General features: G+C 34.2%; 1 long non-coding RNA gene across 1 annotated transcript; it reads right to left on the bottom strand.

Moving 5' to 3' along the window:
* LOC114678417 (uncharacterized) lies at positions 1-27,826 on the bottom strand. The gene is made up of 3 exons (XR_003729830.2): positions 27,708-27,826; positions 267-438; positions 1-127 (listed from the first exon to the last, which is right to left on the bottom strand). It is a non-coding gene; the product is annotated as an uncharacterized LOC114678417 (long non-coding RNA).

Below are 27,826 nucleotides of genomic sequence, written 5' to 3'. Positions count from 1 at the left end.
AGCCGTTATGTGTTAATGTGAATAATGTCATCATTTTGGTGAGGCTTCTGTCTTTGCTCTGCCAATTCTTCTTGGTAAATTGTAGGCTACACTACTTGTTGAATTATTCTCTTTCTGTAGGCAGGAGCTTTATAGGCAAGAAAAAAAAGAAAAAGAAAAAATGGGATGTACATTAGCACCATTGCTGTCAAGTACCCTTGCTATAGAGAAACTTCTCAGACATTAACTTTTCTGCTGTATCTGAATTACCATGCACTGTAATTTACCTCTCTAAAAGTTCTTCTAAGTATTTTTCTCCATAACTTTAGGCATGTCCACCTCGGTCATCCATGATGATTGCAATTCTCTAGCCAGTCCTTTCCGGTCTTTCCGGGATGTCTCTGTTGCTGTCTCCTACTCCCCAGTTCTTCCATCTTCTCCTAAACTTTGGAGCATTCTCTAGAAATCAAGAAAAAGGAACAAATGTAGAAATGTTTGGAAATACTTTCAGTTTTTAATGAGCTTTTACAACTGTTATCTACAAACACCATTGAATGTCAGCTAGGACAGAAATGTGATGATATCATAATGGATCATGTTCCCAATACTACTTAATGATGGCATTTATTTATCAGATAATTTTACATAGAGTATATTTATATATTAACTTGTAGTTGATTTTTAACAATATACCCATTATATCAACCTTATTTATCAAAATTATAGATCATTGTTACAGTTTGGTGACATTGACATTTTGCAGACTTGTTTTCCACTTGGTAATAAACCACCAGAGGTTATGAGGGAGACTGATGACAAAGAAAATTCAGTTGGTATCTCAAGAGAATTCCTACTTTTGGCCACAATATCATCTCATCATTAATGAGATGCACTATTGAAACTTGCACATGCTTCACCGACTATATTTCTTTAGGCATGAATTCAGTTTTTAACAGATAGCATAATTTATGAGTCATGTTACCCTGCTATGAATTTTGACAACTGTTAAGTCAGCTAAACAAACCTCCCAAAAATGTTGGACTGTATATGAATTTCAGAGCATATTTAGAGAGAGAAAGTTAAATTGTCAGTTTCCTTATCTATTTCCCTTTTGATAAAATGTTTTTTGACAAACTATATATCACATGGGCTCCTAAGTAGGACTTCCACAATTTTCAGCAGCTCTTGTATTCTGGATCTCTTAAGGTGAGAATGGCCTGATATGAGTGGTCACGAGTCTTGAAAACAAATGGAACTAGGTTAACATTTTCTGAATATCTTACGTAAGAAATGTTAAATTCTTTGCATATTCAAGCCAGTCATCTTTTATATTAAAGCACTAAAGTATTAAATAAATTATGTTCTATATCATGCTTTTGAATTTATGACTCTATCAATCAACATGAGACCACTGAACTTGCGATAGAGTGAAACATTTTTCCAAAGCAATTTCCACACCAAATCTGCTCTTATAAAAGCAACCTTATATGGTCAAGATACATCGATATAAAAGATCAAAAAGGGAACATTCAAAAATCGAAACAAAGAAACATTCAATTGAAGGAAAATCATAGCACATAAATGCAATCCTGTTCTATGCAGAGGTTCTCAAGCCCATGCTTATGGAATCATGTGAGGCTTGACTGCCTTTGACTATGAATTGCCTAATTTAGTAAACTTTACGTTTTTAGTGTAATAAAAAGGAGCTGAAGAAACACATATATTGTAACGATTTGGTTGTTCTTGGTTAGCCCCCGACAACATCCTTTCAATGAATCTAAATCAAGTGAGGAAAGGGAAGTCTGGGTGTCTCTTAATCATAGCTAAAACTCACCATCACTTTCTAATCATTTTATAATTATATTCTTCATGAAATTTCATGATGACTTTTGGTTGCATATCATTCACAATAAATTTCCATTTAGACTAAGTGTAAATTATTAGGCTCTACATATCACTCTCAAGGAGGAAGACATTAGATTTGATATTTAATGGGTTACTGTGTGATTCCAATATTAAACATTAAACATTTTCTTATATGTAGATGTTGTTACTGACACATAATAGTTCTGATGTTTTAAAAATGCACTTTTGTAATGTTTTACCATATTTAATCCTCTTTAATCAACCTCTGCTCCCAAAACAAAAATAAAAATAAAAATAAAATAATGAAACTAAATTATTATAATAGAATTGAGATTTTGTTTAATGAACATCCATTCAATCACACAGTTATTGAGCACCCACAGGCACTACTGATACCACATTTTCCTTAGTAAACCTTTAAACACAGATTTTTAAAATATCTAGTTTGATTTCTAACACAGGCACATGATAAATAGGAGGCTAAAATCCCGCCAAAGACAAAATCAAATCCAGTAGTTTAGTCTCCATGCATATACTTTAAGAACTAAACAACTGAGAAAATAGGTTAAGGAGAGCCCACTGAAGAGCCAGTTGTTTAAATGAAATGTTTCCATAAATGTCTGAATTTAGTATTATTTCTAAAAATTCTGGTTTTTAATTCCACATAGCCATACTTTCTGATAATAATTTAAAAATATATACCTTTGTGGTATTGTAAAAGATACTGTGATTGGTTTTGTGATTAGCTAATCTTTACAGTATGTTATGAAAAATAAATATAAGAAGCAGAAAGATTGGGGATTTTTTTCTGAAGATGTTTCTTTGCCCTTGAAAACAGAACCAACTCCATACTTAGATTTAGAGTCTAGAAAATTAGTTTGCTTTTACTTTTAATCATGAACATATCAAGAGTCAGATGATAACTTGGCACCAGCCAAAATGACAGAGTCAGGTCATTATGCTTGTCTTCCTAACTAAGAGAAAAGTTGAACCAAAAATAATTAGACATCTCCTTTCCCACACTTGCCACATACACATCCATCCCACATACTTCTTTTCTGCTTGCCTCTTAGGAGGCTATGAGAAAAGGAAAGAGAAACTTCCAGCCTTGGAAATACCTTAGGGGAGGAGGTACCAAAGAGAAGCTGTTTCAGTTTGGACAGGGGCTGTGTGGTATTAAAAGATCTGAACCCTAGAGTCAGATTGGGGCTAGTCTTTTGGGCATGTTACACATATTTCGTTAGGATGATACCTGGAGGCCCAACATTGCCCCCTCTCTTCACTTCAGAAAAACACAGATGAGGTCTTCTGTGGGAGTACAATTGTTCAGGAAGAACCTAAACACTGTTTGACTTAGTGGCATTTATCTCAAGGGGATGGATGCTTAGACATATGGAAATTTTGTGCCCTGGCTGACTCAGTGTTTTTTTCCATTTTTACCTTTTTCTCTTTGTTCATAGATTTCATTTTAGGGGCCACTTCATTTTTCAGACCTATATGTTAAATAGTGCTTAATTCTAATGAACCATGCAAATGACTAATGTTATATCAGGACTCAATATACATCATAAGCCACATAAAAATCTATCCAAATAATTATATCAAAACCTTTTCATGGTTATTTTTATATAAGTAAAATAGGGAACATTTTCATAAAATGTTCTAGTCAATATTTCCTTTCAGGTAAAGTGAATTTGGAAAAACAAAAGCAAAAAGAGGAGAGGTTTTGAAACAGCTTAGATTATTTTTTCTATCTCTCCACCATTTTCTTATTAACAGTGGCATCCCCATCCACTTTTAATCTTTGCAAATGTAACCATAGTTTTCACAGCTCATGATATACCTTTATAGTAGTACATGGTTGAATATACATTTCTAGTCCATTAAAATGCTACTAACAATCTCTTTTAATCATCTAAATTTGTTTATATATAAAATAGAATCCTCTTATTTTCCAAGCATATATTATGTATTAAACTTTCCTGATGTCCTAAAATACAATTTACTATAAAAGACACAGGCTAGAGTCAGAGAAAGGGAAAGGGACATATCTTCTAGTGATTATTTTTATGCTTTGGAAAAATTAAACAAGTTGCCTACCATATATAAGATTATATTTACATTACTCTTACACAAGTCTCTATATAACTAAAGAATTAAAAATATCGGTTTTACAGTAGTTGACTACTGGTTATTTAAGTAGCTAATTTGAAGGTAAATACTCATGGTTAGACTAAAAAGAAAACTGTACATGAAATATTATACAACATTATTATTTTGTTCATATTGACATAAATGTATTTTTCTAAATGTAGGAACAAATATATTTCTAAATGTAGGATCATCAGGAGTCAACAAAGTCTTTTCATTAACCTCTGTATAGTAAATATTTTAGACCTCATGGGCTATACAGTTTCTGCCACAGCTACTTAACTTTGTCCTTGTAGCTCAAAACTTGCCATAGACATTATGCAAATAAATTAGTGTGGTTGTGTTTCAATAAGACTTTATTTTTGAACACTGAATCTTGAATTTTATATAATTTCCACATGTCACGAAATATTATTCTTTTGATTTTTGCCCCAACCATTTACAAATTCAAGATCCATTTTTAGCTCATGAGCCATGCAGAGACAGAAAGTGGGAAGATTTGGCCCATGTACCATTTGCTGACTCCTGAAGTAATTTATATGCCAACTTTTATCATTTATTCTGACAATGACATGCTCTTTAAAATCTGCTGTGATTTTAGTTTTAACATTTTCCGAAGTTACATGATTGATTTCATATCATATTCAAAAGCAGGCCTAAATCATATACTTCCAAAACCATATCATGTGAAAATTTTTAAAAGTATCTCACCAGATTTCTCAATATAAAGGGATGTTTTGTATCACCTTTTTGTCTTTTTCCAAAGCATCATTTTTGGAATTAGGTGGGGCCCTGACTTACTGCTTTCTCCGCAGTGATAAGACATTAAAAGGTCAGTGTCATTCTAAAATTTAAAGAAAAGGAAGTTGGTTTGTCCTGGTATCAAAACTACCATGAAGCTCCATAGTGACTGTAGTAGTTTACGTTCCTACCAGCAGTGTAGAAGTGTTGCCTTTTCACTGCTTCCATAACAACATCTATTATTTTTTGATTTTTTGATTATGGCCATTCTTGCAGGAGTAAGGTGGTATCGCATTGTGGTTTTGATTTGCATTTCCCTTATCATTAGTGATGCTGAGCATTTTTTCATGTTTGTTGGCCATTTGTATATCTTCTTTTGAAAATTGTCTAGTCATGTCTTCTGCCCACTTTTTGATGGAATTATTTGTTTTTTTTCTTGCTAATTTGTTTGAGTTCATTGCAGATTCTGGAAATTAGTCCTTTGTCAGATGTATAGATTTTCTTTGTCCTTTGTCAGATGTATAGAAGATTTTCTCCCAGCTGTGGGTTGTCTGTTTACCCTGTTGACTGTTCCTTTTGCCATGCAAAAGCTCTTTAGTTTAAGTCCCAGCTATTTATCTTTGTTTTTATTGCATTTGCTTTTGGGTTCTTGGTCATAAAATCCTTGCTGAAGCCAATGTTTAGAAGCATTTTTCCGATGTAATCTTCTAGAATTTTTAGAGTTTCAGGTCTTAGATTTAAGTCCTGTATCCATCCTGAGTTGATTGTTGCATAAGGTAAGAGATGAGGATACAGTTTCATTCTTCTACATGTGGCTTGCCAATTATCCCAGCACCATCTTTTGAATAGGGTGTCCTTTCTCCAGTTATATTTTTGTTTTCTTTGTTGAAGATCAGTTGGCTGTAAGTATTTAGGGTATTTAGGTTTATTTCTGCGTCTCTATTCTGTTCCACTGGTCTATGTGCCCATTTTTATACCAGTATCATGCTGTTTTGGTGACTGTGACCTTATAAGGATAGTTTGAAACCAGGTAATGCGATGCCTCCACATTTGTTCTTTTTGCTTGGTCTTGCTTTGGCTATACAGTCTCTTTTTTGGTTTCATATGAATTTTAGGATTGTTTTTCTAGTTCTGTGAAGAATGATCGTGGTATTTTGACGGGAATTGCATTGAATTTGTAGATTGCTTTTGGCAATATGGTGATTTTCACAGTATTGATTCTACCCATCCAGAAGCATGGGGTATGTTTTCATTTGTTTGTGTCGTCTATGATTTCTTTCAGCAGTGTTTTGTAGTTTTACTTGTAGAGATCTTTTACCTCCTTGGTTAAGTATATTCCTAAATTATTTTATTTTATTTTATTTTATTTTATTTTGTTTGCAGCTATTGTAAAAGGAGTTGAGTTCTTGATTTGATTCTCAGCTTGGTCACTGTTGGTGTATACGAGAGCTATTGATTTGTGAACATTCATTTTGTATGCTGAAACTTTGCTGAAATATTTTATCAGTTCTAGGAGCTTTTTAGAGGAGTCTTTAAGGTTTTCTATGTATGGAATCATATCATCACAACCACTATGGAAAATAGTGTGGAGATTCCTTAAAGAACTAAAAGTAGGACTACCATTTGATTCAGTAATCTCACTACTGAGTATCTACCCAGAGGAAAAGAAGTAATTATACAAAAAAGATACATGCTCACACATTTATAGCAGGTTAATTTGCAGTTGTAAAATTCGCAGTTGTAAAAATATGAAACCAACCAAAATGCTCATTAATCAAAGAGGGGATAAAGAAACTGTGATATATATACATATATCTATCTGTCTATCTATCTATCTATATACACACATACATGTGTGTGTGTGTGTGTGTATATAGATAGATAGACAGATAGATAGATGGAATGCTACTCAGCCATAAAAAGGAATAAATTAGTGGCATTGTCAGCAACCTGGATGGGATTTGAGACTATTATTCTAAGTGAAGTAACTGAGGAATGGAAAACAAAACATCATATGTTCTCACTTATAAGTGGGAGATAAGCTATGAGGAAGCAAAGACAGAAAAATGACACAATGGACTTTGGGGACTCATAGGGAAAGGATGGGAATGGGGTGAGGGATAAAAGACTACAAAATGGGTTCAGTGTATGCTGCTCAGGAGATGGGTGCAGCAAATCTCACAAATCACCACTGAAGAACTTACTCATGTAACGAGATACCACCTGTTCCCCAAAGCCTATGGAAATAATAATAATAAAAAAAACCCAACATAAATTATAATAAAAGTATTTGGAAATTATTTTTCTGTATTTTATAACTTTTTCTTATAAGAGATGATCCCAATAATTTCTAGTGATGACAATTATTTCTCAACATGTGGTGAAAAGCAAAGAGAAAATAAATCCATAATGTAAAAATGAAAATTAAGACTTTCAAGTGTTCACTGCTCAAAATAGTTTACTAGTCATGTTGAGAAATTTAATCTTCCAAGTAGAAGTTTCTGTGGGTGGAATACTAACCTAGCTTTTTTTTCTTTTTCCACTCATAATAGTTAGTGTGGAAGGAGAATCTTCCAAGCAAGATGAATATAATTCAGATCAAATCTAATCTTGGAAAGTTACAAACCTTGGACCTCTAATAGTTTCTACATATTTTTAGCTGCAGAAAAACCTTAAGCGTTTGTTAACGCACAAGGTCATAAGTTGTGAACAATTTACTTTACACACTACTTTATATATTTTGGTATAACTCTAGAAATTAGAATCTAATCATTCTTAGTGCTAAATGACTCAAATAAACAAAATATTTGTATGAATACCTGGAAGTAGAAAGTAATATTCTTGTCAATTAAGTGAACCAGTCATCGATCCAGGTTATCCCATGTTACTGAATGCTCTTTAGTCACAGATACATGCTCGCAGAGATGAGAGCCCATGTATATCAAACATGAATAAAACTACATTGGTTCAGCTTGGTCATTTGTTATGGGCTAAACTGTATTCTCCTTCACCCTCAAAATGTATATGTTGAACAGAACTCCCTATGTGACGGTATTTGGAGATGGGGACTTTGGAAGATAATTAGACTTAGATGAGGTCATGAGCATGGTATCCTATGACAGGATTGGTGCCATCGTAAGAAAAAATGCCAGGGTACTTGCTCTCTTTCTCTCTCTGCCACGTGAAGAAACAGAAAGAAGGCAGCTGACTACAAGCTGGGAAGAGAGCCCTCACCAGAACCCAATCATGCTGGCATGCTCATCTTGGACTTTCCAGTCTCCAGAATTATTAGAAATTTCCATTGTTTAAGCCTCCCAGTCTGTAGTATTTTGTTATGGCAACCTGAGCAGACTAATACATCACCTCTTTCAAATTTTACAGTGAGAAGCAATTTTAATTATACATTTCAACATGATTCAAGAAATGAAATTGCAGGACTCTGGGAGTTTTTATTTGCTCACATTTCCGTATCCGTCTGTAGGTTAGTCTAACAGGAATGACTAACTCCAAACAAGTCCTGCTGCCTAGTTCAGTTCGTTCATCTGGATACAGGGTATATGTGATGGAACGAAACACTATTATTTCAAAACTTCTTTCACTGCAATTTTATGTACATAGAAATAAAATGATTTGTTTTTATTTTGTTTTCAAATGATACTGATACCTGCTTTAATTGTTTACCTTCAATATGATCTCAACAGCGAGAAAGTGAAATAAATAATGTTTATATCACTAAAAATGGAATGCATTTCTATACATTACAGGAAATGATTGTACTTTTTGGAGGGAACTTAGATAAAACTTAAAAGTTACCACTTTTGTCCAAAAAATAAGCTGGCAATTTAGCTAAGTACCTGAGTTTTCAAAAATATACAGTTTCTGTTCCTATTAAAATGGTATTTTAAATGCAAGAGATCCGTTAGGTTCATCAGAAACTTATTAGGTATCTACTACTTGTAGTACAGTGGATAAATATAATTATTACCTGTTTTATGCTGCTTGAATTCCCTATGAGACTTGATCTTTTTTGGAAATATTGACAGGTTATATACAGGGTTTTCATTTGTGTTTTAGTGTAAGTTTGAAAGAAAACAGAAGTGATAAAAACTGGTATTGTTTCTCTGAAAGTGAAAATATTGCAAAGTTATTTTTGTGAATTATTTTAGATAATCTAAACAAAGATAATAGATTATTTCAAATATTGTTACTAATATTTAATGGTATAAAATAAAGGTCCTATATGGTTAAATAAAAAATGGTGAAAAAGAACAGGTAGCACTCAACAATATTATTTAAGTTTTCTAGACAAATATATATTACTATTCTATTTAGTAATCACACCAAGAAGTGATATTAAAATGGATAATCTAGGAAATCCTGAAGTCTTAGACAAAAGTTGTGTGAGGGCTACATTTTTCCCATGGAAATTATATTATTCATGGTGTTTGGTTTTTGCAACTTCCCCCAAATCCTATATAATTTATCATTTCTATGTTTTTTATACTCCAGACCAGTACTATCCAAAATAACTTTCTGTAATGATGGAAATGTCTTCATATCAACAATGTCCATTGTGGTAATCACTAGACACATGTGGCCACTGAGCACTTAAAATATGGCTGCTATGATTGAAGAATTGAATATCTGATTTACTTAGTTAAAATTTAAATACAAAAATTGTAGTAACATGATGTATTTTTCCGTTTAACTAATCTTTATTGTTCTAGTGGGACTATATTTGACTTTTACCTCTGCATCATTCTCCCGGAGTGTGCGTGCATTGGATCTATGTATTGTTCCTATAATTGCATGCAAACACATCTCCAATCTAGTTATATTCAATGGATTGAATCAATTTGAATGATTATTTTCAATGATTGATATAACATTGTAACATATTTGTTTGGATATTTTATGCAGACAGCATGAGTTGTAATATCTGTGTAAGTTAGGATTGGTAATTAACTTGAAATACATATTAATATTTTAATCATAATATAAAATATCTTGCTAGTTGAAAAGAGTAAGTATGGATACAATTTCAAATTAAAAATGAAGGTATACTATTGATACAGAATCCAGGAGAGATACTAGTACAACTGCTATGGAACTGTATAGATAAAGAGAAACTGGAAAAAACTATGTTGCAGATTGCAGAGTAACATTTGCAATTTGTTGTGATGAAGCAAAATTAAAAAGATGTTTGTTGTGCAAAAAATAATTTAACAGAATATATCGTGATTTTGGTGTATTAGTCCATTCTCACACTGCTATAAAGAACTACCTGGGACTGGGTAATTTATGAAGAAAAGAGGTTTAATTGACTCACAGTTTCTCAGGCTGCACAGGAGGCATGGCTAAGGAGGCCTCAGAAAACTTACAATCATGGCAGAAGGTGAAGGGGAAGCAAGCCAAAAATTGAAGATCTTTAGGCCACTGTCTTTAGAATACAGAAATTTCCACCAGTATCAAATATCATTTCTTTGAACATTTAGAAAATTATAAGGTTTTAGAAAAACTTTTAGATGATTTATGTGATATGAAACACTGCCCAGTTAATACTTTGGATACATTTTGTCTCAGAAGATTTTCAAATTGACAAAGAAATGTTACCAATTTGTGGCCTAAAATATTAAACTTTTGGCGTGGATATTCAACATTTTATATATCTATCAAAGAAAAGTTTTCAGCTAACATGAAAAATTAGTTTCAATCATAGCAAGCAACGCTCTAGTTTTGTTTGGTTTAAAAAATTCAAATTTTAAAGTAAAATATTGGTATTTCCCTTATTGCTTTGCTCAGTTGCAAGATACATGTTAAAACTATTTATAAAAAAATTGTGCATTGTTTCCTGAAAGAGATTTTATAAAATCTATTTCTACCAACATATCTAATACAAAATAGATGATCAATACATATTTCAAAGAAATAGATAAATTCTTAAATGAATAAGTAAATGTATGAATGAGCAGTCAGACAAAAGCATTAGTTTGTAGCTGCAGGCTAAATAAAGCAATAAATCTTTTGGTTTTTGTGCTTATAGATTAAGAATTTTTTCTCCTTCAACTCCTTCCTCTTCCTTCTATTGATTTAAGTTCCCAGGGACAAATGTACTAACTAGGTTGACCATATGTTCCAGTTTGCTCAGCCATTCTTACTGTGTCCCTCTTCTTTTTTTTCTGTTGTCACCATTCACCCTACTGGTGAGAAAAGGTTTCCCCATCCTAGGGTTATGGGGATGTGTGTCAAATCCACGATCCTAACACTGGATAGATGAGATTGATAGCAATGTTTTAGTTATATATACTCATAGTCTTGGGGAGGAGGACTTTGCATGTTATGCAGAACTACATGGGCCTGCACTTGGGAACAGAGTGAACAGTCAAGAGATATGGAAGGCAAGTTTTGTAGTATATAGAGGGTGGTTGCTGTCTGGTTCCCAAGGAAGGATGTGATTGGATTGTTTGAATAATTCTGCAAACTGGCAGGGAACTGAAGCCTGACACTCAGGCATAAGCCGAAAGTGCTCCTGATCCCCGTAATAAAAATTGTTCTGCTAGGGTACTTGATTCAAGAAAGCAAGGTAGTAGGGAAACTTGCAGTTATGCCACTTGCCCTTCAATTTCACCAGATTTTAAAGTAGCATATAGAATTTATCAAGCCTTAATTTTAGACCTTACAAAACAGTCCCTCTATCAAAAATGTCCCCTTGTGGATTAAAAGCTATACGGTTTTCATAGTTATGGATGGATTTCATAAGCTTCATTGATTTCTTTGGCCCAAGGGACAAAATGAAATCACCAGGTCTAACCTTCTCTGATTTCTAAAGCAAGCACATAAGCCATACAGGTCTTGGAATAGTAAATCTTTTACAACTAATAAAAGTAGATAAGGGATTAAAAGTTTCCACCCCTATTTTTGCCTATTGATGTTCATCCTTTCCCTTCCTAACACATTCAATTTTCTTTCTTTTTAGACATTAAGCAAAAGGCACAGATGTATTAAGTTGATAATGATATCCTTCATAGACATAAACACATGTAATAAGACTCATTTGTATTTCAAAGCACATTGTGATTTAAAGAATCAGTTGGGCAGTCTGTTCCGAGACTTTAAAATGGTGTCATGGATTATCGTCTTTTTTATTTTTTTAGACGAGTCTTGCTCTGTCGCCCAGGCTGGAGTGCAGCGGTGCAATCTCGGCTCACTGCAAGCTCCGTCTCCCGGGTTCAAGCAATTCTCTGCCTCAGCCTCTCAAGTGGCTGGGCCACCACGCCCAGCTAATTTTTTTGTATTTTTAGTAGAGACGGGGTTTCAGCATCTTGGCCACACTGGTCTTGAACTCCTGACCTCGTGATCCACCGCCTCGGCCTCCCAAAGTCCTGGGATTACAGGCGTGAACAACCGTGCCTGGCTGGATTATCTTCTTAAAAGATGAGGGTTATGGGAAGAAGATGTGTTTTTGGAGCCGGGTGTGTGTAAGGAAATGCAGACTGATATTCACCCTTTTCTTCCCTTTGTCAGTAGGGATACACACCAGACTATCAATTAGAAAAATATGACAAGTTTAAACCAGTCTAAAGTAAAAATGTGGCATAAATTTAAAAAAAAAAAAAAAAAGACTTCAGGAAGGTCTTAGCAGTAGGTGTCAAGAAGTAAAAAGTCACAAGCTATAGTATGTGAAAGAGAATGAGAGTTGCCCTATGGGAGTCACTAAAATATAAAGAACATTTTAAGCTAATTGTACATTAACTGGCAACTCATCAACCTGAAAGGTGCTTATATTCTGTGACTACCATCATCACAAGGATTCTTCTTTAAGAAACTTAATTGTTTCCACATTAGTAAATAACTAATAGTATTTGTAGTCTTAGAATATTTGAATTTGAAGCTGAGGTTACTATACTGAACTAGAAGTTACAATATCTTTTTTTTTTTTTTGAGACAAAATCTTGCTCTGTCTCCCAGTCTGGAGTGCAGTGGCGTGATCTCTGCTTACTGCAACCTCTGCCTCCAGGGTTCAAGTGATTCTCCAGCCTTAGCCTCCCTAGTATCTGGGACTACAGTCGTGCACCACCACGTCCAGGTAATTTTTGTATTTTTGGTAGAGACTAAAAATGCATGTTGTGGCCAGGCTGGTCTTGAACTCCTGATCTCAGGTGATCTCCCCGCCTTGGCCTCCCAAAAGTGCTGGGATTACAGGTGTGAGGCACCACATTTAGGTAGTATCTAATTTCTATAATATATCCAGATTCTAGTATACTGGGAAAAGAAAGCTAAATATTTGCATTAGCATTTTAACCATAAAGAGCAATTCTTGAATCTTGTCAAGAGAATTTCAAAAACATCAGACCAATGTTAATTTAGTACAACAAGCTGGAAGGAGAGTCAACAGATAACTTATTTATAAATTGGTGTAACTAGAGGATGTTTTCTAGACTTAAGTGAATACCCATATATTAAAGACTTTGACTTCAAATATATTTTAATATAATTATTGATTTATTTTTCTTTTAGTCCTCCTCACCTCATAGAGTAACTTTTTTCTTATATTTTGAACTCAGCTCATAACTTTCTTTGGAAGGTATATTCCTCAGTTAAGAAAGATGTGTCATATGACTGGCTACATAATTTTATTAATGTTGGTGTAACGTTAATAAACTATAGAAATATTTGGAACACAATGTTATGTTGACAATGTACCCTCGTGCCTGTTTGAATTGGCATTTATATCATTACATTTATTTGGAAATTAATTAGTTTATTACACTATTTAAAATATCTTAATATTTTTAGGAGAGAGTTTTATTAGCATGGTTAAGTATCTGTAGCATCCAGTGTAACCAAATTAGAGAAAGAAAAGGTGACAGACGATGAGCAAACAGCTGGGAAGGAAACTAGAGGACCCAGTTTTAGTTGGGAAGAAAATACGTTTCAGTAAAATTCAGTACAAGGGAGGCATTTACAATAATTCATTCTGACCCCAGTGGTTTATCTTCAGGGAGAGAGTAGAGGTATGTGAGATGAAGTGATAAGAAAAGAGTTGAGTCAGGATTTTCTCCCCAATATATTTAAAAACTGGAAATTCCCACCACATCCAATTGTGTGTCATCAAGAACAGAGATTAAAGAAGGCTTGATTTATTATCTAGACTCCGAATACACAGTACCTTCCAGATGACAAAGAAAGAACTATTAATCAGGTTTAGAAGATTAAATCAACATTTTTGGTAATAGAACACAGTGTGAAATTTTTGTGTTATCAGATTTGTGCAATCACGTTAAGGGCTTTGAGATGCTATATAAAATCATATTTTTTTTCTGAATTGTCAAATATAAACTAACTAAAAAACTCTTAAGATGATTTTCTAAATTCTTTATACTCTACAAGTGACAATCAGCTGATATTTCTGAGAATGGCAAAATAAATCAACTTGATCCAGGTAACATGAATGAAATTAAATTCATTTGGTATTCTTGGATCATTTAGAAATGACTTACTCTTCTTTTATATTTTTAAAATAGAAATAAATTTATATATAACATGGAAGAGAAACGAGAATTTAAAAAATCTCATATTCAAGTCTATACATGTTTATAATAATAATATATAGCATAATACAATTTGCATCATCTAGCAGTTTATTATAGATGCATTTTTTTCTTATTGATTGACTGCTAAGGTATCCCCCAACACACTCAGCAAATCTATCATAGGGAAAAGGAGGCATTTTTAGATATCTCCTTAACCAATTCATTTGTACTTATAAACAAAACAAAAAACAAACATGACCACCTTAAATTAGTTCATCATCAAATTGCATTCCCTTTCCTTGAAAAAAAATATGATATATACATTTTTCTTTTTTGGTCTTGGTCAATGCCTATCTGAAGGAGTGCAGGGAGTTTCTTATTGGACCCATTACCTCAATCACCACCTCAATAAAGCAAATCCTCATCAACATTAAGATCTTGAGCTGAGTGCCAGAAAAAGTGTCTTATTATCTCACAGACTTTCTTGAAAATTGTCATTTTTATTGCCTTCCATCCTTTTTAAAATAATTTTTCTCAGAACCAGAGTATTTTGTTTTTCAGGTATTTAAATAGAAATTTGAAGACCACTTTAAAACTCGTAAGAAACAAATAAAATCTATCAACTATTAGTTATTTAGTTTGGATTTCTTCCATGTAATAAATAAATACAAGCTAAAACTTTAAAAAATATAAGCAAAAACTTTACTATGCTTGGTGTTACCCCACCCTAAGTCTATAAAACTTGGGCTAGTCCCACACAGAGAAACATAATTTTCTTTCCTTTTGAAGGCCTCTTTAAAGAGACGATAATGCTCCTTTCTTGACTAATGCCTAGACCTGAGCTCAGTGCTTGAGGAGACAATCATCTCCTATGTTCTCACTCAGCCTGGACAGTCACCTCAGCCTGTCTTCTTTTCCATTGTTTGCCTTGATTCATCTTACCCCCATGTATAAACCTGTCTCTTGAATCCACTGCTGTACAACTGTCCATACTCTAATTATTCTAACTCTGGGTTTTCTCCATTAGGCCTTCTACATATCCAGAGCTAAGTAAATTTGTTTTCTAATCATAGAAAATCAAATCATCCTGCTTCATGTAGATGTGACCTATGAATATAAATACCTGAAATTTTACCTCTGACAGACTTGTATTGGATATCCAGGTGTTTATTTAGTTCTCATTTCATATTAGAACCTCTAGTGCCATTACATGAAAGAACACTTTCAAATTGTAAATTTTAAATGCAGCCACAGGAGTTAGAAGAATGAAAATGTCATTACCTTAGAAGTAGTGAGCACAAAGTACAATAGTCAAGTTAATTAAAACCCAGTCAAAATAAAGAAACAATGGAAGGACACCTTGGAAACTAAGAACAGTGTTTACCTAATGAGGTGTGGGGATGGGAACTCCTCAGGAATGGAAAGGATGGTGGAAGAAACTTTACCATAGGCCTGATTATATCTTCTGCACTTGGATCTATAGGAATGTATTGTCTATTCAAATAATTAAAAATAAGTAAAGCAATGCATGGACTGTTTAACAAGACCCGATCTTCTGTTTTCTTACATTGTTCTATTTGCAATTACAATGTTGTGAAACAATGGCATGGCAGTTTCCGTGCTGCACCATGGTGGAAATGAGACTACTCTAAGTCACAGACTTAGCCTTGGTAAAAAGGTGGTAACTTTCCTACAACTGGGAGGAGATGCTGGCTGGTAAGATGTAGCAACCTGGAGTCAGGGCAGTGACAGTAGAAAGTGAAGAAAATGGGGAAATATCTCTGTTTAATGACTGTGAATTCTAGAGAGACATGAGGAAACCAATAAAGTTTTGTCTCATGCTATACACAGAAGATTCTAGGAGTTATGTCATAAATGTTGAACCCACTCTCTCAACTGACCTCCACAAGGCACTGTGAACACTCCTACTCTTTCTTGAATGCTTTTAAACAAGTTTGTGTTAATGGGCCAAATCTGGTCTGCCATCTAGTTTTATAAATAAGCTTGTATTGTAACTCAGTCAAGTTCACTTGTTTACATATTGTCTAGGACCACTTTTGCACTAAAGTGGAAGAATTGAGTAATTGCAATAGAGACTGTATGGCTTACAAAACCTAAAATATTACTATCTGTCTTTTAACAGAAATAAAAATTGGCCCATCTCTGCTCTGAAAGAATGTATGTTTTTCTACATAGTGTGACATCACTGGGCAGTTAATGTCATTAACTTACTGGACACAGGCATTTTTCAGTAGGTTTCCACTCCTCATAGTCTGGAGATGTTGTCCCACACACAAGAAGAAAGAAAGAAAGGAAAGAAGAGAGGGAGGGAGAAAAGTAGAGATGAAGGAAGAGAACAGAGGAGTGATACGTTGATCTAAATTATCATAGAAACAGTCTCTGAGATGGAGATTTGCTTGCAGAAAATGTTTTGAGGAATGCCCTCAACACTAGAGAGAGAGACTGAGAGAGAGAGAGAAATAGGGAGAGAAAAAGAGAGAGAGAGAGAGAGAGGTGGGATTAGGGAGAGACAGAGGTTGAACTACAATGCATGCCTGCATTCCTGCCACCATGGCTTCTCCATGGTACTCCCATTGTGCCAGCATTGGAGTTTCTATGGCACAGGCAGAGTGATGTGAACCAGCCCTGGTCACTTTATTTACTGGGTTGTTTAATGCCTTTTCAATGGTAGATGCATTTTTGGTGGATGATATGAGACCTTCACATTTCATGTCCACTTGCTTAAGGCAAATACTGGCAAATGCCAGTCCAGGATTTATTTGTTCCTTCTGTTAGTTAACACCTATTATGTGAATCGATATGGTAATACTAGTAACTAATATTGCTGCCAAAGATTCTACATTATTTTCTTTGGTAGATGCGTTTTTGGTGGATGATATGAGATCTTTACACTTCGTATCCACTAAGGCCATCCTCATACATCATTCATCCTTGCCTCGATATTCAACTTATTCTATCAGGTCCCTATCCAGTAGCCAAGTCATTAAGCACTACCTTTGAGCCATATGTTTATCCTGAAGGCTATTTTTCTTTCTACAAAGTGGATGACTAGGTTACATGATCAAGGCTATGTACATTGGGAAGTTTTATTTTTGCTGTTGTCATTTACCTGGGGAGGGCACCATAGCAGAGTGAAGCCACAGTCAATTTTTGATTGGTACTCACATGTCAAGCCATGATATTGTTAATATAGTGGACCAATGTAATATTCTGAAGAATGTACAAATATGCTAATGAATGTGTTTCCATATATATATATATATTTATTGATACAATGTTTTCTGAAATATTTGTAAAATATGTAAGAAATTATAAAAAATGACTTTTGCTTGAAAATTTTTTTGTAGTTTAGCTGCAATTTACAAAAATAAAAATTTGTATAGAGTCTGCTACAGGTTGATTGTTTATTCCCTCGGAAACTCATGTTGAAACTTAATCCCCAATGTGACAGTATTTGGAGAGGTGGGGCCTTTAAGAGGTGGACATGGGTCATGAGGGCTCTGCCTTCATAAATGAATTAATCTATTCATGGGTTACTGGATTACTGGATTAATGGGTTAATGAATTAATAAGTTTTCATGGGACTGGGACTGGTGGCTTTATAAGAAGAGGAAGAGAGATCTGAGCTAGCACTCTCGGCCTCCCCACCGTGGGATGCCTGTGTTGACCCTGGACTCTGCAGAGTCTCCACCAGGAAAAAGGCCCTCACCAGATGCAGCCCCTCGACCTGGAACTTCTCAGCCCTTAAGCCATAAGAAATACATTTATTTTCGTTACAAATTACCCAATTTCATGTATTCTGTTATAAGCAACAGAAAATGGACTAAGAGGAGTCTACTGACTCCAGTAGGAACTGCAGTTAGCAGTACCATCCTTAGACCCTGCCACAGAGATCCCTTCCATGAGCCCCACATTTTAGAGGTTCATTGACCACAGCCTACTTCACTGGGAATCGGTATGTCAAAAGGGATGTGTCCGCACAGATATCACCATTCCCCATTTCCTCAGACCATGCTCCTGGTTCTGGAACCTTGGAATTTCCTACTCAAAGAGGCTTGAGCACATTTCCTGAGTCTTTGTAGGATCTTCCCTTGGATCTATCTTCCTGGACCTCACTTTCTTTCTCTCTTGAGAGAATTAATGATTAGATGCTTTCTTTAGAGTCAAGTTGTTTAAAACCAACAGATTAAAAAAAAAAAAAAAAAACTTAAAGAGGTATTTTATTGGATCTCCAGTTGGAGGGAAAGGAAATCTGTTTGTAGAAAACTGTAGAGGAAAATCTTATTCCAGTTTTTCAATTTCAGAAGTTTCCCTTCTCCTTGCTTAGGGGCAGAATAACGACTTAATCACACTTTTTGGGTTCCAGATGCCCCTGTACGTTTTCCCAGGAAAGTAAACATCTATTCTGACCTTGTCCTTATGAACTAATGGTAGAAAAATGTTAGTGCTAATGTCTGTTGATTGACACAGATAATTTACAAATATTTTATATGTGATATGCATTATATGTAATTTATATAAAAATTATTTTCATTGTCATTGCTGAGAAATTTAAATATCAAGTTTTATAATTATATGGGAAAATTTAAACACTGACAGCCCCAATTTCTGTAGCTCTGAATAGTTCTTCTCACAGAAGCCCACGTGAGAGCATTAATAAATACACTTCAATGTTTATGATGATCATGCTGATTGAGGAAGATATGCTTCAGTATTTTTTGCAACACTCTCTAGAAGGTGTAATTATAGAAAACAAAAAGCCTATTTGAAAGAATGTGATGTATTCCTTGTAACTTGCAACAAAACTATGTAATTATTCTCACAGTTATTTAAATTTAAGGATTTGTTCCCTTGAAGCCTGAAAACCCATCTGTGCCCGAGTCTCATTTTCCTGATGTTAAATGCCATAGCACTCAATATTGGCATCTTTAAAACTGCAGAAGCTGTACTGAAATTATACACATTTGCATTAGCTGTATACCTAAAACCACTGTTTATATTTCTTGAGTTCTCCTACACTGTTTCCTCCCAAACCTCACAGTTACCAGCAAACTCCCCTTGTCTATTTTGTGCGACCACCTATACCCTAATTTGTCTCACTTTCTGAGGTCTTACTCCTCAGATGACCTGGAAGCTAATTGGTGTGAATAGTAAGCAGAAGATAAACAACATCAAGATGTGCTATGATAGGCATATTGTATTCATTTTCTTCATGTCAGAACATTTTTATCTTTGAGCCAAAGAACCAAACCAATCCAAACAACTCAAAAACAAACAAACAAATCCTAGCCTCACTTTAAGACACTTCATGAGAGATGTTTTTTAAACATAAACCAAGCTCCAAACTCCTCCTTCAGTATATGCTCTGAAGATAATTTATCAGTAATTTAGAGCTAAGCCTATTGGTGACATTATGGCTAAGTGATGGTCTAAGTGTGGTAATGAGAAAAAATACGTCGGAATCATCATCAGTCTTTCCTGCTTTTAGTTTCTTTCCTTTTCTCTATTATCAGTACCCCAAATATAATTTTCTACTATTATTTGGAAAGGAAATAGCAACCACCCACAAAGATACTTGTGTTTTCTCAAGCAAGATGCTCCATTTGTGCCCTGTATACCCCCAACTCTATATACTGAGATCTTTAAAATATGTTCACTTATGTTTTTTCTATTGCTGCCTTTCCTCCTGAGGACAAATTTGGACAGCTTATATATCTGCCCCCCCAACCTCCAATCCTTTATTTTTTAAACGGTTCTATTTAGTTCCATGCTATTATTTGAATTTCCACTACACTATATTTCATCTGTTTCAAGGATTTTATTTCAATTTGTGTCACCCATTCCCAGATAGTCCATCTTTTTCCTTTTCAGATTTAATTATTTGTATCTATATATTGTGAGGAGAAATTGTGAAAGACTTTGAAACATGGTGGGTGTCCTGACAAGCTCTTCCATCTGAGTTATCTCTGCCTTTGTCTTTGACTAGGCTGTTTCATAACTTTATAGAGATAGATGATAATTCGTGGAAAACTGAGAGAAATGAGAATGATTTCTGGCCATAGAAATGCAAATTATATCTGATGAAATACAATTAGTTGTCGCTCTGAGAATATTGACTAGTTTTGCCAGTTTTTCATTCCTGTGTAAATAACATTTCAGCATTCGTTATCTGACTATAAATGTTGTATGCAACTTTGAGTTACCTTTTTAACCCTTGTGGCACTTTTGTCTGTTTTCTTCATTAATTAATTTAGTAATAGTTATGCAAGGCAGGCCTTGGCCTATATTCATTTCACATTTGTATGAGAGTTATGAATTTGCCGTTTTTATTTATGTTCCTTTCTCCACACTTCAATCTTGTTCTCTAGAGACTTACTCATCCCTTTAGAAAAAAGGTCCACTCCGGTCCTCTACAGAATACAGCAGAGGTATCCTTTTTCCTGTGCTCCATCACTCACAGGTCCCAAGCAGCTTTGACCAGCAGGGACAGACGGCTTGGGGTTGGGAGTCAGGAGAGGGGAGCTATCTTCTGGTCACCCATATCCCAGCGTCCTCTCCTCTTTTACTAATTTAATAAGCACTCCTAGGTCCCTGATTATTTGCATTTCAAAAGCAGATAATTAATAAACCCAAATGGAGAAAGCCTATCTGATTAATATTTTTAATAATTATTGACCAATCCTTATTTTCAAAGAAAATTTAATCAATTCTGTGACTGGGGAACTCATACATAGAGCACAGAGATGAAAGAACTTGAGATTAAAACACTTCGAGATTTTAGAGTCAGATTCCATGCACAAATGTACTTACATTTCTTGAGTAAAATTATTATCTTTTAAACGTTTTGTTTCAATTTTTAACTGTCTTGGATAAATCTCTCTTACTTGTATTCTTCGCCACACCTATATTTTCTATATGCATGTTTAATTAAAATGTTTTATTATACTAAAATACACATAACATAAAGTTTATTATCCTAACGACTTTTAAATATACAGCTCAATAGTATTAAGTACACTCATATTATTGTAGAATTGTCACTATGATCCATCTCCAGAACTCTTTTCATCTTGCAAAACAGAAACTGTACCCATTAAACAGTAATTCCCTTTTCCCCTACCTCATCCCTGGTAACCACCACTGTACTTTCCATCTCTGTAAATTTGCCTACTCATAGATGCAGGATCATAATGTATTTGTCTTCTTGTATCTGGCTTATTTCACTTAGTATGATATCTTCAGGGTTCATCCATGTTGCAGCATGTGTCCGAATTTTAAGGATACATAGTATTCCTATATATATATATAGGAATTCCTATACACACACGCGCACACACACACACACACATATATATTGCATTTTGTTTATCCATTCATCCATTGATGGACACTTGGTTGCTTCCACATTTGAGCTGTTGTAAATAATGCTGCTGTGAACATGGGTGTGTAAACAACTCTCTGAGACCCTGATTTCAGTTCTTTTGGGTATATATTCAGAAGAGAAATTACTGAATCATATGATAGTTTCATTTTATTTGTTTTGAGGAATTGCTGTACTGTTTTCCATATCAGCTATGCCATTTTACATTTCCACCAATGGTGCACACAAGATTCCAATTTCTCTACATTCTTGCCAGCACTTGGTATTTCCTGTTTTTATGTATTTATTTATTTTTTGGATAGTAGTCATCCTAATGGTTGTGTGATGGTATTTCATTGTGGTTTTGATTTACATTTTGCTAATGATTAATGATGTTGAGCATATTTTCATGCACTTATTAGTATTTGTATATGTTCTTTAGAGAATGCCTATTCAAGTCTTTTCCATATTTGGATCAGGTTATTTGTTTTTGTTGAGTTTTAAGAGCTTTATATATATACTGGATATCAGTTCCTTACCAGATATATGACTTGAAAATGTTTTTATCACATTTTGAGTTGTGTTTTTATGCTGCTGATTGTGTCTTTCTATATACAACGGAATTTAATTTCATAAAGTCTAGTTTATATATTTTTTCTTTTGCTGTCATATCCAAGAAGGAAGATCACCCATGAAATTACATGTTTCCAGAAACAGTATGCCTTCAAAAACATATTTTCAAAAGGTCTCATATTTTCTAATGCCATTTAACTATTTTTACTTTTTATTCACCTGTAGTTTTAAAAATTTCTGAAGTTATTTAGTATTTTTAATAAACCCACCTCTATATCAGTTTCCTTTCATAATTTTGAAGTAAAAAGTTTTCAAAGACTAAAACAAATGATTTTCAAGCAATCTTTCAATATAATTGGGTTTTCTGTCATATGCTATTTCTTTTTGCCTCATTATGTCTCATCACCTGTCCCAGGCTGCCTCCCCAAGTTCAGGGAAGGCATAGTTCACCTTTTTTATAATCCTTTAGGATCAGAGAGAGGGGCCAGCATTTGATTCCTGTTTTAGGCACATAAAAGCTATGCCCTCTCTCCTGTAATCTAGGGTAAAGCAACTTAACCTTTCTAAATATATGACATGAATAGGAACGAATAGATTGCACAATTGCCGTGATGATAAAAATAATGTAGAATCTTTGGCAACAATATTAGCTACTACTATTACCATATTGACTCACATAATAGGTATTAACTAGCAGAAGGAACAAATAAATTCTGGACTGGCATTTAAAATATGGTGAATTACTATTCTTAACTGTATTCTGCCTTGTCTTCAACCCTCATTACTGTGACTAGAATGCGTGTCAACTTAAAATCATTTAAAGTACACAGTTCTGATAGTTTGTGTAACTAACAGGCTGAACCAATGTAAATGAAACACACTGTTGCTTATGAGTACTTTAGATTTTTAAGTTGGTACAGTAATTGGGCTCTACAATTTTAAAGCCATATTTGTCTTCGAAGGATTCACAACATCGTGTTTAAAAAAATCTATCTTATGTAATTAAAAATGCCCACAGAAAATTTCTTTAAGAACATATATATTTTGGTTTGTTTGTATGGCCCACACCATTAGTTAAATACTCAATATTCCTTTTCCCCTATTTAGTAACATATACTTGATTTTGCTCAATATAGTAATGTGAAGAATTTTTAAATGTAGTCATTTCCAACTAAATATCAGTAATCTGTTGCTAAAATAAATATTACGTGACAAAAATCTACTAAACAGCATAAAGTTAGATGTATTACATTTTGTAATCTGACCAATATCTTTAATGTAATTAAGACACAGTAAAATGCCTACACACACACACACACACACACACACACATATGAATGTGTATAACTATCACACTAGGATCTTAAGAAAGTTATTTTTAATGCAATAGCGTGAGACCTTGTAGAGTTAGTAATATATAGGATGCATCATTTAGATTCTGGGATCCATTTATTAATTTTCCATGTGCTGATTAAAATGTCATTACATGATTCCTATAGTTCTTAAATTGTATTTGTATTCTGATTCAAAATTATTCCCACACATCGTGTCCTATACATTTTTATAAATATATACTTTAGCTAAAAAAGATGTTGACAAATACGTACAACCAATGAAACCTGGATCTTAAAACTTTGTTTCTGAAAAGCTTTCAATGGGAAATGATATACACAAAAATGTGAAATTATTACCTGGGCAGACATTCTGGAGAATGTGCCTATCGTCAACTCTTTAGTCTCCCTTACAGCTAAGAGTAGCTATGCAACCAGTCCTCGCTAATATAATATAAGCAAAGGTCTACCACATAAATTTCCAGAAAAGTTATTGTTTTCATCAAAATAAAGGCATACAGTCAGTATGGGCATGTCTTTTGTCATTTACCACTTTTTCATTCTTTTCTTTGGAATGCCTTGATATCTGGAGGTGAAACAATCACATGACAGTCACAAACAAAGATGGCAGTGTAGGTGGAAAAAAGGTGCTTTGGCCTTCGATGACTTCCTTGAGCAGCTATGTTGTTTTTAACATCATTCTCTGAGTGTCTTTATACATGATTTCAAAACAGCGGTTTTGGCCTATCACACTATATGTTTTAGTGGGATTCTAGTTAACAAGGATTGCTTTCTCTCATTCTATACTGTTATTTTATGTGCTCTGTATCCTTAAAAGTTCAAACAGGTAGACTTACCTTGTTTATATTCTTCACCAGTGAAATAATTCTATTATTAGGGGATCATCTTCAACAGAAGTGGTTTGTGGAGGGCATGTTTGAAGTAGTGAGGATGCAGGGAGAGATGTTTAACCAGGTAGACAGAGTAGTCAGATCCACTCTAGCAATTTACTGGTGACAAATGTTAGAGTCAGGTTGATCTCTTATGTCATTGTAGGTCTTCCTTCAGGTGCTTTCTCTTACCAGATAGAAAATAGACATTAGGCTTCAATGTTTTCAACTATTCTAATAAGACTATATTGTTTAGCTTCTATAACAAATACCTTGAGCTGCAAAAAGAATATCCAGTGGTGCTTAATGGCCCGAACAAAAAAGAAATTTATTTATTGCTCACTTAATAGTCCTAAGTAGGTGTTCCTGGTTAGCAGGTGATGCTCTTCCATTTAGTGATTTAGAGAGACAGGCTCCTTTCATCTTATGGTATGGATGACCATACCTTTGAGGTCATTTGCCTTGAGCAGAAAAAGAGCACAAAGAAAGAATACTTTGGAAAGAAATGCTTTGGAAAGATCACTTTGGAAAGAACTCTTTGGAAAGGAAACAGTACCTGTCACGTTCACTCACATTCTACTGGCAACAACAAGTCTCATGTGAAAACTCATAGAGGCAAGTGATGTTGGGAAATGTAGTCCTGGCTTGATAACTAATTTCCAAGCAAAAGCTCTACGCCATTAAGGGAAAGTACACACATTGATATGTAGTTAGCTGACTGAAACAGTCAAAATTAACTGTGGTCAACAAAATTATCTTTTATAGAGGTCCTTTAAATTATGACTATCCAGTTTGCAGATAAAAACAAAACACCAGCAATAAGAGTGGCTTCCAGGTATATGAAATGACTTTCTGTAATAGCATTAAATTCATAATACATTATTGGAATAATTATGAAATAATTATTTTCATTTGTCAATGTGTGTCTGTTTTCCTCATAGCATTTATGCAGCAGAAGCACTAAGGTTCACAGTGAAACTAGCAAATAAATGACAGGAAACATTGACACATCTCCTAATTAATTTTGTATATAAATAACTTTAATTTTATTCTGAGAGTGGTTGGGTATATGGATTTAAACACAGAATTAAGCTCCAGAGCCATTTTATAAAGAGAAGCTTTTAAAGTAACAGATGTCAAAGAATCTCTAAAGATGCAAGTTTTCAATATTTGCTAATTTCTATTGTTGGTTTTCATGGGCAAATAATACACCATGGTCCTTATGATTTTTCGATTTTACATAATGTCACATAAGCAACATAATGGGTTAGTTTTTGGCAATTTTTGTGTAATTGAGGTTTGGATTTTTTTATTAGCCCACATACTTCTTTTTAAATGAATATATTCTCCCAGTCTTAGAAAGAGTATGTCTTCTTAACGTGTTATTTTTTTCTGGCCTTGATGAAGTTTTTTTAAAGCTGGCAAAATTGAAAATTATATTTGGAACAAATACATCCATTCTAAAAGTCTAAAACAAAAATAACACACCACCTCTTTTTGCTCCTTTAATCTCTCTATGATTCTTCTGCTTTAAATGTTTAAATTCAACTTAATTATATTTTACATGCTCACAAATTTTATGATAATATTTTGCCTTTAGATTCTCCACCCCTTATCTTATTGTTGTTTTTAATCAATTGATTGCATGAGACCAAGAGAGAAATGCACTATTTGCATATGAGAAATAAGAAGCAATTTTGATTTTAATGGCGTTTTAAATCTCCCTTATTTATATGGTAGTCTCCCCATGCATCTTTAATGGTAGAGAAAATTATTTTGGCCATCAGAGATATTTCATTGTTCTAGTAAAAGACATGTTTAGGATATGATAATTAAACTTGTGTTAAACAATAAAATGAAAAATATATGCAATTGAGATTTGGAAGCAGTTGGCGATTTGTAGCAGGCTATCCTTTGTGAACACTCAGAATTTAAGGAGCTAAGGTTTAAACATAAATAAAAATGACAAGAGAATAATCCTCAAAATATTTCATTCTCAGTGAAATATTTATGTGAGGAAATAAAAAAACAACATGAGGGTTATATGTATGCGTCTGATGTCCTTGACATTTTGCCAAATACCAAGAGGATAAATAATATTAGAACAAATGGTGTTCTTGTTTTCAGAGTTTTAGCAATATGATTGAAGCAGTAACACAACTTGAAAGTTGGGGCTAACATTTTAAAATACAAATGTTTTTTCCAAATGAACTCTGCATTCACAGGATCTATGTAATAGGACCATCACTTTAGGGATAGTTTCCCTCTGATCTTAAGTCACCAAACATTGCCTTAGGCTTCTTCAGCCCTAAAAAAAAGTATATTTTCAGAAGTAGAGCATGGAACCTCAGTAAAACTTTGTTGGCTAGATCTTAGTCCTATGGCTACATCTAATAACAGAAGAGGCTGGGAAATAGAATCTCGATGTGAACAGGAGAAAGATAAGAGCCTGGAGTTTGGTAATCACTAGCAGTCTCTAACATGGAAGAAATATTGTTGCTTTTTCTTCTTTTTAAAAGCACAGTTAGTTACAAAATTAACACAAACATCTATTCTCTTCAGAAAAAAATCAAAACATTACAAATGAAAGTTAAATTCTCTTTGATCACTACCACATTTTCTTCTAGCCCTCCCTCAGGCATAATTGCAGTAAGAAGTTTATTGTCAATTCTTGCAGATTACTTTCTCTTTAATAAGAGAGAAGCAATCATTCTGGGAAACTAGGTCAAGGAACAGAGGAAGTAGCCTGGGTAAAAACAGCAATTACATAGTTCTTAGTACGTGCTACCCACTCTTCTAAGAGCTTGGCGCATAATAACTCCTCTAATCATAACAACAAATCCGTGAAGTGGTTATTGTTATTACCACCTTTACTTTACAGATGAAGAAACTGAGGCACAGGAAGGTTAATATGTTGCTGAAGCTCCCAGAATTAATACTGAAATTGCTTTTGCAAACATTGTGAAAGTGAGAAAAACCTGACATAGGAAAATTGTGACAGTAAAAGAGATGTGACCTAACTGATTCTCTCTTGCTTCTAACCCTCAAGCTGCCCTTGTGCATTCCTGGGCATAGGCCAAGCTAGTTTTGGGAGGAATTTAGTTTCTATTTAACTTTGAAACAAAGATGATAACAGCCTCTTCTCAAAACAAACCTCCTCCTTTTTGGGGGACCAGACCACCTTTGTAAAATGAACAAATCAGTCACAAACTAGAAATTATGGCTCAGGAGTCACATAGCCAGATGCCACAAGATTCCTTACCTCCCCAGTTGCTCCTATGGATAGCATCACTATTGTAAATCCTAAGATTGGTGTTAGAGGTATTTTTCAGACCCTGCGTTGTGTTGGATCAGCTGGTGCCACCCAGCCCAGTGAACTGG

The sequence above is a fragment of the Macaca mulatta genome, chromosome 5, assembly GCF_049350105.2.
Source record: "Macaca mulatta isolate MMU2019108-1 chromosome 5, T2T-MMU8v2.0, whole genome shotgun sequence".
In the NCBI taxonomy this organism is placed as follows: domain Eukaryota; kingdom Metazoa; phylum Chordata; class Mammalia; order Primates; family Cercopithecidae; genus Macaca; species Macaca mulatta.
Note: the sequence above shows the minus strand (reverse complement) of the source record. Positions and strands in the feature narration are given on the sequence as shown.